Source organism: Gallus gallus, chromosome 15 (assembly GCF_016699485.2).
Source record: "Gallus gallus isolate bGalGal1 chromosome 15, bGalGal1.mat.broiler.GRCg7b, whole genome shotgun sequence".
In the NCBI taxonomy this organism is placed as follows: Eukaryota; Metazoa; Chordata; class Aves; order Galliformes; family Phasianidae; genus Gallus; species Gallus gallus.
The window spans coordinates 323,640-339,591 of NC_052546.1; the positions used below are offsets into that span (position 1 = coordinate 323,640).

Consider the following 15,952-nt stretch of genomic DNA (forward strand, 5'->3'; position numbering starts at 1 on the left):
CAGAGAGGATGGTTTCATTCAGTTTTAGTTCAATAACTAGTTCTTTCAGAGCAGAGTAAGCAAGTGAGATTTGGGGAAGGGTAGGAAAGCCAACTTCATTCCAAACTGAAACTAGTTGTTAGAGACTAATAACTGCTAGTACTAAGCTTGTAAAAAAAGCATAGCTAGAAAATAATCAACTTCCTTTTGCTCAAAGAAAATGTCATTTGTTTTGCATTTAAAACAGCTGATTAAGAATCACAGAATAAGTGAGATAAGAAGGAACTTTAGGAGGTCATCAAAAAGTATTTTGATTTAAAATGCATTTTCCATATATTGTTTTTATTTAGCACATCAAAATACTCAGTTTTAGCATCAGTTGAAATCAATGCTATATGAGAAGTTGCTTGATACATTCATCAGAAACAATAACGCAGTAAAAGAACTTTGCTTCTGGTTTGCATCTCAAGTTATTACCTCGTCCTCCTGTTTAACAGAAAAAATGCCAAATTTACTAATTTTATTTTAAGTCATACATCAACATGTTTTAATAGATACAAACCAGAAAGATCTTACACAGGCAAGCAAGCAGGCTTTAAAACAAGTTTTCGTGTTGGCTAATTTCAGTTCCTAGCTTAAACTGGCAATACAAATTTCCAATTCTGTTCTGTTCTTTGTTGGACAGAGAAGACTTCCCAACTGTCAGACTGGCTGGGGGCATCTTGACAGCTAGGAATTGTGATAATTGGAGTCCTACATTACAGTGTCTTTATGGGTCTCCTAGAAAACTGAATCCACACACTGAACACTTTCTTACACAATAGGAAGTGAGCACACATTTAGGGGGAGGAAATCTGCTGTACACCCTTGTCATCTTAAAACAGTTCTTGAATAAATGGGGTTAGCCCAGTATCAAGAACATACTGACATTGCTTGCCCTATGAGGCTTCTTTTCCAGTCATCGTGTCATGGCTCTCATTTCAAACCCATGACAAAAGACCGATCCAAAGATAAAATTATCTTGCGTATTGTTTGGTTCAGCGAGGGAAGGGAGAGTATAAGGCAAACTGAGATATTATTGAAAGCTGTCTCCTCTACCTTTACCCAAGAGACTGAAGGACAACTAAAGCCTCAGGCCAGCACAATGAAGCAAAATATTTTCTGCCTCACATCCAGAACCTGAATGAAGACACCACTGGCATCTTTATTCATCCAGTAGCTAAAACTACAAGAACAAAAGGTTACTGTTCTTAGTTCCAGCCTAGATCTCTCAGGATGTTTTACAAAATAAGCAAGTGTATCCCATTCTCAAGGCCATTTTTATCAGGAAAGCAGCCCCTGATGACTGTTTTGAGCAAGAATCTCCTTGCACTTCTATGATCTCTCCTTACTGTCTGCTGAAGACTGGGGCCTTTCATCTCCCTGCTTAGCTGTCTGTGCGCGTTAAAGTGTGTTTTCTGGAGAAGAATGGAGCAGTTTTGTCCTTTCTACATTAGAAGGAAAGCCCATGCTGAAGGACATCCACTGCTGAAAACTATTTCCCACAGCAGGCCCATTTTCAAATGTCCTCTTGAAGTTTCCAGTTTATAAAATCATTCTTTCACCCCTTCATACCTGTGCATATAAGAAAATGTGATACAGTTCATATGTGATCCTGGATAGGCTAGATTCCCCAGCTCTTTCCATTAAGTAAAATCAGTAATTAGAATCCGTGTTCAGGATTTGTGATTAGAAGGATCACCCTCCGCCCTGCTCCGATCAGACAATACAGGCTCTAGGAAAGCATGAGAGCTGTCATTTCAATAATGCAAAAACGCTGTTGCTTCCACTCCAGAACAGCTGACTTGAAGTGCATGCTAGGCTGTGCTCATTAACAAAATGAGAAATTTGATATATAGAAAGAAAACACTATGTGAGGATTAATCCTGGATTGCAGTTTGTGGCCAGCACTGGGCCGTCATCCAAACACAGAGGAAGAACAAAACTTCTTCCACCTGTCAACAGAGGTACAGCTATTGCAATGTTGTAGTCTCCCTCTTACAGCTACTGTAACGATCCCTTTTATATTAGCTTAAAATGCAGGATTGACCTCACCATTTCGTTTCTTCCTTGTTTCCTGGGAGCCAGCACTGGAGGGTGAATTTTCTTTCTAGGAATTACTAACAAGACACATGAGTAATATACAAGTTTGGGCAGCTAGCTGGTAATACCTGTACACTTCAAGGAAAGAAACCCAGCTTCAAATTGGCATTCTGTTGGAAGCTGGAGATGCTAACAAGAAAATTCAACTCTCAGGATATTTTTCTTTTTTTTTTTCTTTTTTTTTTTTTTTTTTAAACATTGTTTCTGCTGCTTTTGAGAGGAGAAAGCATTCTGCCATAACAGGCCAATACAGCTGCTTTGCCTTAGAGCTACAGCACAGCAGTCTGAAATCGCTATTGCAATACATTGTCCTCGCGCCTGATACCACAGCAAGATAAAAACCTATTTAAGCAGCTGTAGTGGTTTAATCACTGGTGTTCAATCCACACCAAAGCAAAGGAGAAGTCATCTTTATTTTTAAAAGATATCCTCTTGGTTATGGTTGGGTCAGGACTCTGTTGTTGCAATTCCATAGCTGAGCCCTGTTAATTTTTCTCCCAGTCCAGCAGGGTGAGTATGCCCACTGATGTTGAAAGGGTCCCCCTTCCCACTGAGCTTTGCCTGCCACTGTACAGCAGATACAGTGCCTATGTCACAAATGCGTTCTGTTCGCTTCCATTCTAAGACCACGTTTGCTCTTACAAGAAATGCCACTTTGTGGTAAAATTCTTCTACTGATACCATCAGGAACTGCAGCTTTGTTCAAACACTTCATCAATCTGAATTGTGCAGGGAACCAGAAGGCTGGCTTTCTGCAGATGAAACATGACAACCTCGTCATGCCAATACCGTCTGTCTTTCAAGCTATGATACATTCCTCAGCCTAAATGAGAGGGTTTAACACTGCACTCGGCACATATAACCGTTCTGATATGAAGGTAGATGTGCTTCAGTTTTCAAATATTTTCCTCTTTCACTACATCTATCATCAAAGGTAACAGGAGCTCAAAAATAACCATGTGCTATTTTCTATACAAGGAGTGCAGCGCATAGAGTTTATGCTTGACAGTTCTTAATTACTGTGGGCTGTAAAGATGCTGGAAAACATGAAGCCCTGTTGCAAGATCTACTGTTCACCTCAAATTTTATACTGTGACCATAGATTTTAGGTTATAGTGGCTGTTTTAGGGAGTTTCAATCCATGACACAGCCAAACCAACTAGCATTAGGTTCTGTTCTAGTTGTTCTAAACAGTTAACCAGAATAATTGGAAGATGTACCCTCCTAGAATAAGGCCTCCAACCTTCTCTTTCTCTTTCTCTCTCCTCCACCCCTTGTCACACATTGACTTCTGCCAAACAATTTGGCACTGACCCCACCACATGCCATGTGATAACAAGTGCTTCAAGCATCTTGCAGTACTTATTACTGTCTACACATCCGTAAGTCATTCTGCCCAGCAATGCATGTGAATACTACCATCAGCTACATCTTTGTGCAGTAAAGATTTAGAGCTCACACAGGTCCTTGGAAGAAGCCTTTCCCCCAAACACTGAAAAAAATCACCCCTTTTATGTGTGTGCATCTCATCTGCATTTCACATAATTAGGAAGAATCACGTAAGAAAAGCCTAGAGCGTCAGATTCTCCCATTCCTCCTGCTTGCACCCCTCCAGCCACGTGAGTCTGCCATGATTAAGTGATGCATTTTCAATGCGAAAGAACAAACCACTGATGTAGGGCTCCCTTACCCATGTAGAGTGGAAAGTAACAAATGCAAGAGGCTGCTTATTCCTAATGCTGATCTCCTCCGGAGCTAAAATGATATGTCAGTAGCAGGTGGCAAGTTTGAAGAACCATCCCCTCCCCTCTTCTTTTTTTTTTTTTTTTCTTCCCCCCCTAAATAAATATAACAAAGGGCACACAGAATTGACCTGATGGGTCAACCATCAAAAGTTAAACTGATTTAAATAATTAGACCTACAGTGTCAGGCACTGCTGCAAATAAGTGCTCCCACTGCTTTTAGGATTAGATTGCTATTGAATAGATGCAAAAAGGAAGCCACTTGCAGTTGTGGAAATAAGTCAATTTTCTTTCTATATGTCATTTTCTCCATGTATATTTCCTGTTAAATCCTAAGGCGCAATTTACAGCTTTCTCTTCAGAATAAGTCATCTTGAAATACTGATGCTTATACACTGTATTTATCAAGCACAGCAAACATCTGCTCATAGTTCTGACATTTTCCAATGAAAGTTACTATTGCGTATTGTTTTCCCCTTAAATTTGTGGAAAAACATGGAAGCCATTCAAATATAAACATCATTCCACAATAAATTTAAACCAGTGTTGGTCAAAGGACGGTTTAGTACCAGAATGCACTTTCGATGATCTTAATACTCTCAGGTTTATTCTAACTACACAACATCTAGGGAGATTTCGGTAGCTGCCTGCTCCGACACTCGCTGTCATACATCATTCATTCATTTTAGGGAGGCACACCCTCGCCCAGCTCGCGGCTATCGACCCCGAAGTCGCACTCCTCCCGGCACATGGCACCGAGTTTGCGGCGGGTTCCGCGGGGCGGGCAGCGGGCACGGAGCGGCGGCGGGGCCGGGCGCAGCGCAGCTGGCGGCCGCGATAACGGGCAGCGGGGGGGGGGGAAGGGGGACGTGCCGAGAGCCGCCCGCCCACCGCCGTGCCCGCTTTCACCTGGGCCGCGGCCAAGGAGAAGTCAATAATTCACTTCTCCCGCTCTATACAAAAGGGGCCGGGAGCAGACAGGGGGCTGCGGGCACCGCGGGGCTCCACGGGCACCCCCCACACCCTCCGACTTTGCTTTCCTTTTACGTGCAGGCAGACAAACAAAAAGCGGAGCTGGCACCGCCGGAAGATGCGGAGCGCGGCCGGGTACGCTCCGCTCTTGCACACGGGACCGGGCAGCCCGCCCAGCTCTTACACTACAGCGGTACGCGCTTCGCAGCGATATTGCCAGCTTGCGCATAGAGCATTCATTATTTTACATTTATACATACATACATATATATATATATATTCGTTTCTTGAGCGGGGCGGACAGCGCTGCTCCGGCATGGCGGGGCTGAGGCCATGCATTTCCTCCGGGGGCACAAAGCCGGGGGCAGGGTCCTGCCAGCCCCTTGCCGCGGGAGGATGCGCGCTGCCGCCTCCGAGCGCTGAGCCCAGACGGAGCTCTAACAAAAGCCGGAGAGCCGCGGCCGCAGGCAGGGTGAAAGGAGCTGGCGGCTCCGTCATCCCAAAGGGCCGAGGGGGGCAAGAGGGAGCCGGAGCAAAAGTTCACCGCGGTCCCCGTTGGGGTGCCCGATGGGGCAGGGGCTGGCGATGTGCCCGGGGACTGCCGGCCTGGTTCGGCGCCTCTCAGCCCCGCGGAGGGACAGAGGAGGGGGAAGGAGGCGATGCGAGTCCCGGGAGCCCCTTCCCTGCCCTCTCCTCCACAATACGGCCGGATCCCCGGCGCAAACACGCCCCCCGGCACCCCGAGGCTCCGCTCCCACCCTTCGGATGAAAAAAAAAATAGAAAAATTACGGCTCACTTGCAGAGGGTGAACGGAGATGGAGAGACGGCTGCTCCGGGGCTGTCGCCCGCTCCCACGCCGACCGGCCCCGGCGGGCAGCAGCTGCGGCCCCCGCCCCGAGCCCGGCACCGCGAGGAAGGGTCAGCGCACACCCGTGTGTGCGCACACGCACACACACACACAAATATCACGACAGGAGGGGGAAAGTTTCTAGCCGCTGCAGCCGAATAGCCCGCATTTGCGATCCCCAGACCCGCACGGCGGCAGAGGCACCGCACGCACGCCCCGGCCCCAAAAGCAACGGGGCAGCGCGAGGGGAAGGGGCCCCGGGACACGGAGAGAGGGCGAGGGGAAAGCGAAAATATATATATCCCATTTTGTTTTCACGGGGACGGCCGCCGGTGCTAGGCACAGCTATCGCAGGGCAGAGAGCGAGGGGCCACCTCGGCGGCTCTCCCGAGCGACCCTGTGAAGATGGGCAAATAAACAGGGCTGCAAATAAAGAGCGGGCAGAAGGGCTGGGCTGCAGCGAGCCCCGCAGCGCCCGAGCGGGACGCGCGGCCCATCGCCCCCCCCCGCCCCGCGTTACCTTCTTAGTGCATCTGGAGCAGCGGCTCTGCTTCCCCTGCCCCTCTCCTCCTCTCCCTCTCCTGTCCTCTCGGTTTATACCAGCCTGTTCCTCATCTCACAGCCTTCCTCCCAGCGCCATCTTGCAAGCTTGTGACGTTGGGAGCCGCTCACCCCTGACCCACATTTGAATAGAAGCCAAAATGAAAAAAAGAAGAGGAGGGAGAGAGGGGAGAGAGAGAAAGAGGGGGAAGAAGAAAAAGAAAGAGCGGAACGAGGGGAGGCAGGGAAAGCAGCAAAGTAAGTGCTGTGCCAGTGTGGAACAGCATCGGCTCCCACTCTCTCGACAGCTACTTTAATAATAAGCAATTTCCTGCTTTTGCGATGAATGTTGCCGCGGTGGGAGCAGGCTATTCCCACCCAGTGACACGGGCTCCCCTACCCCAAGCCGCCCCTTCCCTGCACCCACACCACACAGCCCAGACACAACCACCAGCACCCAGCAGCCCCGCGGAGCTTTTGGGTGATAAAAAAGGCGTTTGTGAAGATTATCTCCCTCATCATTGATGAGGTCTCAAGTGCATGTTAAGCGACATTGTATAGATTATAACTTGTACATATATTGGAATCTTAAATGAGCTTCATACACAAATTAAGAAAACACGTTCGTGTATAACTCAATTTGCATATTGTCTTCTTATCACTCCAGTCTGTTTGTTAAGGACTGACAGTGCGCTTTGTGTCACCCATGGCGCAGGTGAAGACACGGCCTTTGCACTTACAGAATCAGTAGAAATCTGAAGTTTTGTTTTGTGTTGGCTTTTCTAAATGCACCTATTGGAAGTCTGTTGAGGGGAAACGCTATTTGAATTTTGCATCCCTCCTCCTGCAAAGACATTCATACACACTTATCTTTAAGCACGTCGGTAATCACACTGAGCAAGCAGGGGCTATTCAGATACCTGCAGGAATCATGTGCAGAGCTTGCCAGACCAAGCTGCTATTTGGTAAAATGCAGAGTGATCTGAGATCATTTCTATTTTACTGACCATTTCCACAAAGTACTTCTGTGCAGAAATCTGAACTTTATCTTCGTTCTGCTTCCCCCTGGCAATGTTAGAAAGGCAGTAGATAGTTCATCTGCAGTAACAGTAGCAATGAATGTAACATTTTTATTGTAATTATGCGGAGTTCTTCCTTCGTCCCATGTAAAAATCACTGTATTAGCTGCAAGCTGCCAATAGCTTGTTTCGTCTGTGCCATCGCTGCCACCTACAACCAAAACTCTCTGTAGCCCGAGCAAGGTGTGTAATTAGTGAAGTGAGTACCATTTAACACATCCCTAAGAATTTGCTAATAGCTTCAACACTAGCAACTCTCAGCCACCTTCTGAGCAACCTCTGCAGTTTGCATGCACTTTAGCTGTATCCCAGCTGCATCTTAAGCTCTCTGTCTCCGACAGTAAAGGTATTTGCTAGTTGCTCTTCCAGAGTTCAAAGTTGCTTTTTTTTTTTTTTTTTTTTTTTCGCAGAAGATAGTTTCTGCAGCCTTACCAAAGTGGCTCGCGGAGCAAATAAAGATAAGGCAGATCACAACAGCTGTATCAGAAAGGTCTGAACTGGTGACTTGTTCACAGTACACCCAATAAAGAGAAGAACACTTTAACAGTAGTGAGAACAGCAAACCTGACTGTCAGCACAAGACTCAGTGAAGTAGATAAGGAAAAATTCAAGGCTCTTCCCCCACCAGGAAAGTTAATTTAAGATTGGCAGTGCTGCTCCCAGCTGTGTTTTAAAGCTAAGTAGCCTTGCAAATAGCCAGGGAGGTGTAGGTAGCCATTTGCTTCATGCTGCGTGAGAGGAATGGGTAAGCAAATACACAGAAGTCCTCGTGCTATGTTATCTAAACAGGGAAAAATGCATCCTGGAGTTATTTCAGGCAGCTTTAGGCAGCTGGGTTTAGAAGGACCTGCTTTTGTAAATCTCTGCATGTCATTTTGAGACCTCAACAAAGCGCCCGCCTGCCCTCAGTCTTCCTTCCTTCCTTCCATGGAAGCTCACCGCCCTAGGAACAGAGTCAGCAGAACAGCCTGTGTGCCCCTGCTGGTTCACAGGCACACATCTTAGCTCAAACCCACTTTGATCAGACATTGGAACAGAGGTGCCAGGCTTTGTAGAGGAATGGCTTAACGCACAAGCGTTTCAGTCTGTCTGTTAACTTTGCTATACAGATTATAACCTCTCAGAGTGAACAGAGTGAAAAGGTGGGAAGATGAGGATAAACATCCTAAAATCTCACCACAAGATTTCTCAAAGCTGGTGTGCAAAAAATCTCTACTTGTATTCAGTCCCTTCAAGGTTTGGGTGCAGTCAGTTCCAAGCATCCCTAAGGAAACCAAGAGATAGACACATTCTCAGTGAAGACAAAAAAAAAAAAAAAAAAAGGCGGAAATTAGGTGTCTGGCACCTGGAAATGATACGGTAGGATGTAACACTGTGTTCAGTTTCATGTGTGCATGATAATTATAAGGCTGAAAAAGAATTAATGAGAAAGCTAGACCTGGAGTTGTCACTGGAAGCATGGACATCTGGGGAGAATCTGATGAGCCAAGTAGGAACCTAACCACACCTACCTGGAAAACATCTACAGGCATGCAAGGGAGATACCATGATACCTGCAGTGTCTCCAAGCAACCTCAGCCAGGGAGCTTGCCATCCGAACAGAGGGTACACCCTCAGCTTCCAAGAAATCACGCCCGTGTGGGCACGCCTGGTGCTGGGTGAGACCTGTGCCCATGGATGTGAGAAGCAGACATGCTGCTGCGTAAAAGACCGTGCTGAAGGGAGGTGGTGGCACACAAAGTGTAGCTGGGATGGTTTGAGCCGTGGATACTTTGAAGAAAGACACTTCTGTTTCCACCTGTGCCTAACTTGGTTTCCAAATTCGGCTTGATGATGTTATTTTTTAACATTTATTTTGGAAAGGGCACAGTGGGGATGCAGCAGTTGTGCTGGGTGCTCTGCAGATAGGGACAAAAGCTTAAGCTTCCTCCCCACTGCATTGGTGGACACATCTTCAAGTAGCATCTTCACGTATCAGCCCTCCGTATCTGCTCAGAAATAGCTTTTTAATGCTGCTTTCAGTCAGAAAACTTTGATTACACTTTACCCACCTTCCCAGAGTTATTGTTGGGAAAATACTCGTACTCAAACTGAGCTGGTGACAGAAACCCAGAGGAATTTTAGGGCTTCAGTTTGTTTTTAATTGTTTTTGACCAAGAGATGGATTCAGAAGTACCTCTGGTCCTCTGTAGCTATGCTAATAGCAAGTTGATACTCCTCACAACATAGGAAGAGAACACGAGTAGAATTGTTTGTGTCAGGGCAGTGCTGTGGATGAGGAATTAAGTAATCTGAGCAAAGAAAAATGCCATTGCAGAAAGTAAATAGAATAATGAGCAAAGGGTGGCCGTGTGCCCTGCCGGCTCTTCAGTGCCACCTGCCTTCGGGCCGGCCGTGGTGGATGGCCAGTGCCACCTAGCAGGCGGAGCGGTGGTTTACAGAGGGAGCTGCCGGGTGAAGGTGGGCGGAGAGGTTGGAGCGAAAAGGGAGAAACCGTGATTCGAGGAATTCAGCAAAACGCAGGGCAGAGAACGGCAGCGGTCCGTGTCTGACAGCAAAGTGAAGGTGAAGGCCGGCCGGCCTGCTTTTCCAAACGTAAAAGGGGTTTTCCTCCAATGATAAAGCGAGTTTCTTAGCAGTGGTTTGCCGTGGGGTAGTCCTGACTGCCTGAAAATGCGGGGCACCAGACATCAGATAAGAGCCAAACCAGGCATCAGATAAGAGCCAAACCAGGCATCCTTTGAGGCATTTCAGTGATCCAAGCGAAGCTTTGGAATTCTGCTTGAATAGGATCAAAGCGATTGGTGCAGCTCATGAGATGAAGTTATTTTGCTCCCTCCTCAATAGAAGTGTCTCTCTGCAGTTAGTCCTATGTCTGAAAGGTCTTTTCCAACATGCTTCAGAGTGGCAGTGGAGGAGACCAGGATTTTATGCTGATGCATTTTGAAAATAGATGGAATCATAGAATCCTTGGAGTTGGAAGGGACCTCTGAAGGCCATCTAGTCCAACTGCCCTGCAATGCACAGGGACACCAAGATCTTCTGTTTCATAGCTGCAGATGCACCTATGTATGAATATACTGTCTGCAGCAAAGCCTCCATACAGTGCTTGGTGAAGTGATTCCTCCACTGTTTTCTGTGTTCTTTTGGCTGCAGATGGTGGATGGACACAGAGAATATTACATTCTGACCCATCTATGGTGATACTTTAGTTCCTCATCCCACCTCCTGTTGTTACTAATTCAAAACTTGATAGTACACAAATTCTGCAATGCGTCTTTCCACCATTTTATTCTATTGCAGCTGAAAATCAAACTGCAGTCTTTTAGGAAGCTTGCAGATAATGAAGGAATATTAGGATCTGTAAATGTGATCTGAAACCTCAGTGTCAAAAATAGCACAAAGGTCCCCAGAGCAGAGGTAGAGATGTGCTACAATTTGTCACAGATTCACTGAGCTCTGCACTGGTTTGCATTTTAAAGATTCTTTTCAAAATCATGGGGTTAGAAAGTCAGCAACAAACCAAACCGACCCAAACCAGTGCAAAAAACCCACAGTACAGAAGTTAATGCTGTGAAAAAAGATGCTGGTGATGTAGTGCTTGTACAAGTTACTGTTTGGTACACTTCTGCTTCTGTTGTATTTTTAGTGATAGGAAGTTTTAATTTTCTTGAAAGAGAGGGGACATACAACATTTTTATTGCTATACACTGAAGCTCTTTGCCAGGCATTCTGGCATACGCAGGGCTGATGCAAGGTTTTTTGCAACTCTAATCAGATAAAAACATTGCTTCCATTATAACAAGACCTTTGATTTCTGTTGACCCATGAATTTCATTGCTAAATGTGTTTGCTCCGTACCTGCCTACAAAACATCTGAATTTAACTATGTCTCCCCATTAGTTAATGTAATCCATGCAATCGCATACTTCACTACGCTGTGGGGGAGAAATAGAAACTAAGGAAAAGAGCAGAGGAACAAAAACATTGCGTGTATGTGTTTAGGATGGAGTGAGGTTTGGCAATCAGTAACACCAAAATAGGTGTCAAAAGGAAATTAAAAGAAAAAGGAAACATTTATTCAGCCATGTAAATAAACTGGGAACAAAAAAAGAACTGGTGCTACTATGAAGTGTGTGAACAAGTAGAAGATTAAAGATATGAGGGCTGCTCCAAAAGTAATGCCTTCTATTTCATTATATTGGTCCATGACATCAGAGGTGGCTGTTGGCGGTATGGCAGCAGAGGTTGAACCTTCCCACCAATATTCCATTACGTTTTGTTACCATGTGACAGATGGCAGCAGAGGGGTACTGTGACAGAATGGCATCGGATATGGGAGTGTATGTGGAGTGAAGGTGTGGAAGGTTTTTCCTCCATGTGGAAAAAATGGCACCCAGTGACATTCATCGATGCTTCTGAATGGTGATGGAGACCCAGCAGTGTCTGTGAGCTCAGCAAGGGGTGGGCAGGGCATTTCAGCCACAGTGGCAGTGGATCACCTCTGCTGGCACAGACTGTTACGAGTGCAGCATGCAGGCTTTTGTTCATCATTGGCAAAAACGCATACCTAATGGTGGTGACTGTTGAAAAAGAGTGTCTTGTAGCAGAGAATTTGCTCTATTAAATAGTGTTATTGTGCTCTTTATATCTGTAGTCATTTCCATGAAAATAAATAGGAGGCATTGCTTTTGGAGCAACCAACATAATTTTTGCCTCCAAACAGTTTAGCCATAGCTTTTAAGAGGAAAGAATGCATTTCAGAAAGGAGTAAAACTAGCATGATTAATTGGAATGAAAGGATGAAAATGAAAATTAATAAAGGTGAAAATAAATCTGAAAGTGCTCCACATTTTCAAATGAGAAAGAGCAGACAGTTTCCATCGCGGAACTCCAAAGAAACAAGTACCAGATTGATAACAAAGACTTAAAATACATTTTTGAGTTGAGGAGGTAGTTCTTGCATGTTTTGGAAATAATACACTTGTTTTTAGTTTGAAAAATAACAGTAAATGATCTAAGTAGTCACTGAGCTAATTAGCTGACTTGGGGAGTTTTGAAGAAAAATGCAATTACCAAAAAAATAAAAATAAAAAAAAGAGAGAGAGAAAGGAAAGAAAAAGGAAAAAAAAAGACAGCAAAAGAGAAGATAAATGGGATAATATGCAACCACAAAGCTGTTTTTGCCAGGTATCCTGAACTATTTCTTTACTGAGATAACTGATTTTCTGAGCAAAAGGAAATGTAGTAGATCTAATCTATGTGGATTTTGGTCTAGCATTTGATAAGACACCACATGGGAAGTTATTAATTAAGATGAAGAAGATGGGGATTAGTACAAAAAGAGTAAAATGTATAGGGAATTTTCTGAGGGAGAAGTGCCAATAGGTTACTGTTGGGATAAAGAGATTACTAGTGATTCAAGACTGAACTTGTTTGATTTTCCAATGATCTATTGTCATTTAAGATGAAGAGTGCTAAAGACATTTTCTGATGCTATGAGCTAAAAAAAAAAAAAAAAAGAAAGGAAAAGCTGACTGCATTGGTTTGTCAGTGGTTGACTGGAAGCTATCAGCACAGGAGGCAGTAACAGAAGTGACAAATGGTGAGGTTCATCCAACAGCAGCAGAGAGGCTTTGCTGCCTTTGTACTGGGCACTGCTGGGCCTTTGTGCCTGTTGTGTGTTCCTAGCACAGGGTTAAGATGGGTGTGGATCTATCAGGAAGGCCCGGATAATCATGAGAGATGCTGGCTTTATAAGGAGAACAGAGAGAGCTGAAAAGTGCAACTTCTTCACAGATAAATGCTGATCCATGGGTATGAGATAATTACAGTATGTGCTGGTAGTGGCTGGGAATTTCTCAGGTGCCAGGATCTTTTCCAGTCTTATGTTGTAGTGTTACAGGCAGGAAAATGTTTATCATGAAAAGCATGTGTAATTTTGACTAGCTGTGGTCCCACTTTTATTTTCCTTTGTTTGTGTATAAGGACATGTATGTGCACACACACAGACACGTTCATAAATACCTATTTGGGTAAAGTTTTGGTTGTATCTCTTACCGGGTAACAAAGAGACACTAAGCTTTATTTTGTATTGTTTGTAACAATCACAGAGCTTGTTAAAATGCTGTATTTCTGAGTATTTCTGGTGTTGACTTTCAGGCTACAGGTAGCTTAAAAATCTCTTCTTGTCCTCACATTAGATACCAATAACGGGGAAACTACCAAACAACCCAAATTTGGTTGCACAAAGAATCTTTTTGCGTTCTAAGTGTCTATGCACTCTGGATGGCAGTGTGTACAGTACGTAGATGTAATTAATGTTGCAGGTTGGAAGAATGACTTACTGTCAGATGGAGGTAAATCACAAAATTTGGGCGAGTAAGCAGTTCCAATAATAACGGCGCTTATAGAGGGAAAATATAACAGAGAGTAAAGTCTACAGGTTGCCAGATTGGTGCTGAAGCACAGCTTTGTTGCCAGTTGGCAACCAGAGGACAGCAAGATTGATTTTAGCTGAATGCTTCTGAGCTTACATGTTTACCACTGCTACTGAGAGTGCTTCTGTAGCAGTGGCACTTAAGCAAAGAGCAAAGGCTTGAATTAGCATGCTTTGGGCACTGAAGATCTAACTAACAGTCACCCTTCCCTCCCTCCCCAGCTTGACGTTTTCTGTTGCATTTTGGTGGACTGTCGCTTCTGAGACAAGCTCACAGTAACATGCTCCTCTCCAGCACAGAATCTGTCTGGGAAAAAAAAAACACAGCAGAATTGTCTTGGAGCAGCTTGTCAGTGTGCTCCCCCAGCTGGCACTGCCTCCTGTAACACAGAAACCCAGGAAGGCTCCAGGTTTGGTCAGTTCACTGCACTGGCTTTAATTAACGTGGTGGAGAAGATAATCACAAGATAGAAGGGCAACAAAAAGGTTAATTTACATATAAAGTGGAGAGCAGAAAATCAGGACCCATCTGAAGGTCGTTAGCCAATGGACATGCAAATACACCTTTCACTGTTTATGTCACACAGTAGAAATTACATGTACCAGACAACAAGGATGTTACCTGTGCTTGTCAGTTACAGGTTGGTGCCGTCTCCACCATTACATGCACACACACGGATGTGTATAAACCATACGCTGGTGGCCCCATATGTGGTGTCTGCACACACACCACGCACACAGCCCCCTACAGTCCCTGCAGGGTGCTGCTGCCTGCCCTGCTCTCCTATTTGCAGATAGATAAAGGCTGGCATGGAAGGGCCTGTGGGCAGCTTGGCAGCACTCGGTAGCTGCTGGTATCAAAGGTCACTGAGTGCTAAAAAATAAATATGTTCCAGTGCCAGCAGGACGCTGGGGAGTGCAGGTTTTTCTGTTTCTCCACCACCAGAGAGACATTTTTTTACTTTGGTATCAGTGTAGACTGTATTTACTGTGATTTTTCATGTACTAATGAAAAGATAGGGGTGAAGCATATTTTGCTTTATGTGGTAGGGAATCTGCCTTACCCTAGCCTATGCAATGCTGTTTACCCAGAAAGTGGCTTTTCTGCACACCTGAGCTGCAAAGAAAAGAAATTCAGTGTGTTTTGGGACTTTGGATTCTTTCTATTATTTTTCAAAACTGTTGCTGGTTTTCTCCTTCTTAGAAGATGCTTTTCTGCCCCAGCTTTACTGGGGCTGGTATGAATGAGAAATAATGACACCAGAGTCACTGGAATTATGTGGGTAAAAGGAAGAGGAGAATCCAGACCGATGCCCAGCATTGCTGAACAAGGCTATGAATGCTGTTGGTCAGTTCAGATTCGTCTCCTATGATTCGCACTGATGGCCGTGGGAAGCCTGGCCAGCCATTTCATGTCATGCAATGCAAGGTGACTCTAGTTTGGAGCACAAAGAGCAAGAGATTGGTGATTCTTTCAGGAAAAGGAAGAAGACTGGTTATGAGGGTTTGGATACAGATAGCAATTTGGTTTCATTGCTCTCTGTATCAACACGGATGGCTGAGTGGGGCTTTCTTGTGGATTTCCAGATATAGCAGCAGTTCAGTGACTACATACGGGAATGCAGACTCTCTGCTTCTCATTTCTAGTATTTGTGTGGCTTTTTTCCACTTGTTTCTATGAAGGCACATTATCTCTAGCAATGTTCTCACACTGTTTTGGCTTAAGGACAATGTATGTAAAAAACAACACACCAGAAACAGATGAAAATGGAGCTGCAGGTGCTGTTCTATTCCCTCTGGGTCGGAGCATCATTTGCAGCTGCTTTTAGCCTGCCCTAACCAGCGATGGGTAACAGAGACAGGTGGTGTAGGGACAGAGAACTGTGAATATCATTGACTGGGAAAACCAAAGATGGCATTGAGCCTTCTGTGCTTCTTCCTTATCTGTTGTTGTGTATGGTTTCCAGCTATCATTCTGTCTGTTATGAAACATTTGCCTTAGGATAAGATCACTGGAGAAGCTGTGGCAAGACAACCCTGACAGTTTCTGGATGCTGCAGATTTTCTTGGCACTTCTTTTGATTACAGCCCTGAATATGCAACAGAAACCACATTTTCCTGCTCCTCTATGGCTACTGGAGTTTCCCCGGTGTGTGTTCCCAGCCACCAAAATTGCAGGCTCCTTCTCAGAACATGTAATAGCAATAGGA

General features: G+C 44.9%; 1 protein-coding gene across 13 annotated transcripts in view; it reads right to left on the reverse strand.

Moving 5' to 3' along the window:
• The window catches only part of HIC2 (hypermethylated in cancer 2), a 75,403-nt gene extending 69,066 nt beyond the window's left edge, over positions 1–6,337 (reverse strand). For 10 of the 13 annotated variants that reach the window (XM_046901117.1, XM_015275229.4, XM_015275232.4 and 7 more), the window contains exon 1: positions 6,205–6,337. The gene's annotated coding sequence lies outside the window, so the exon portion shown is untranslated. 13 annotated transcript variants of the gene reach the window in all.
• Positions 6,338–15,952: the final 9,615 nt, after the last annotated feature.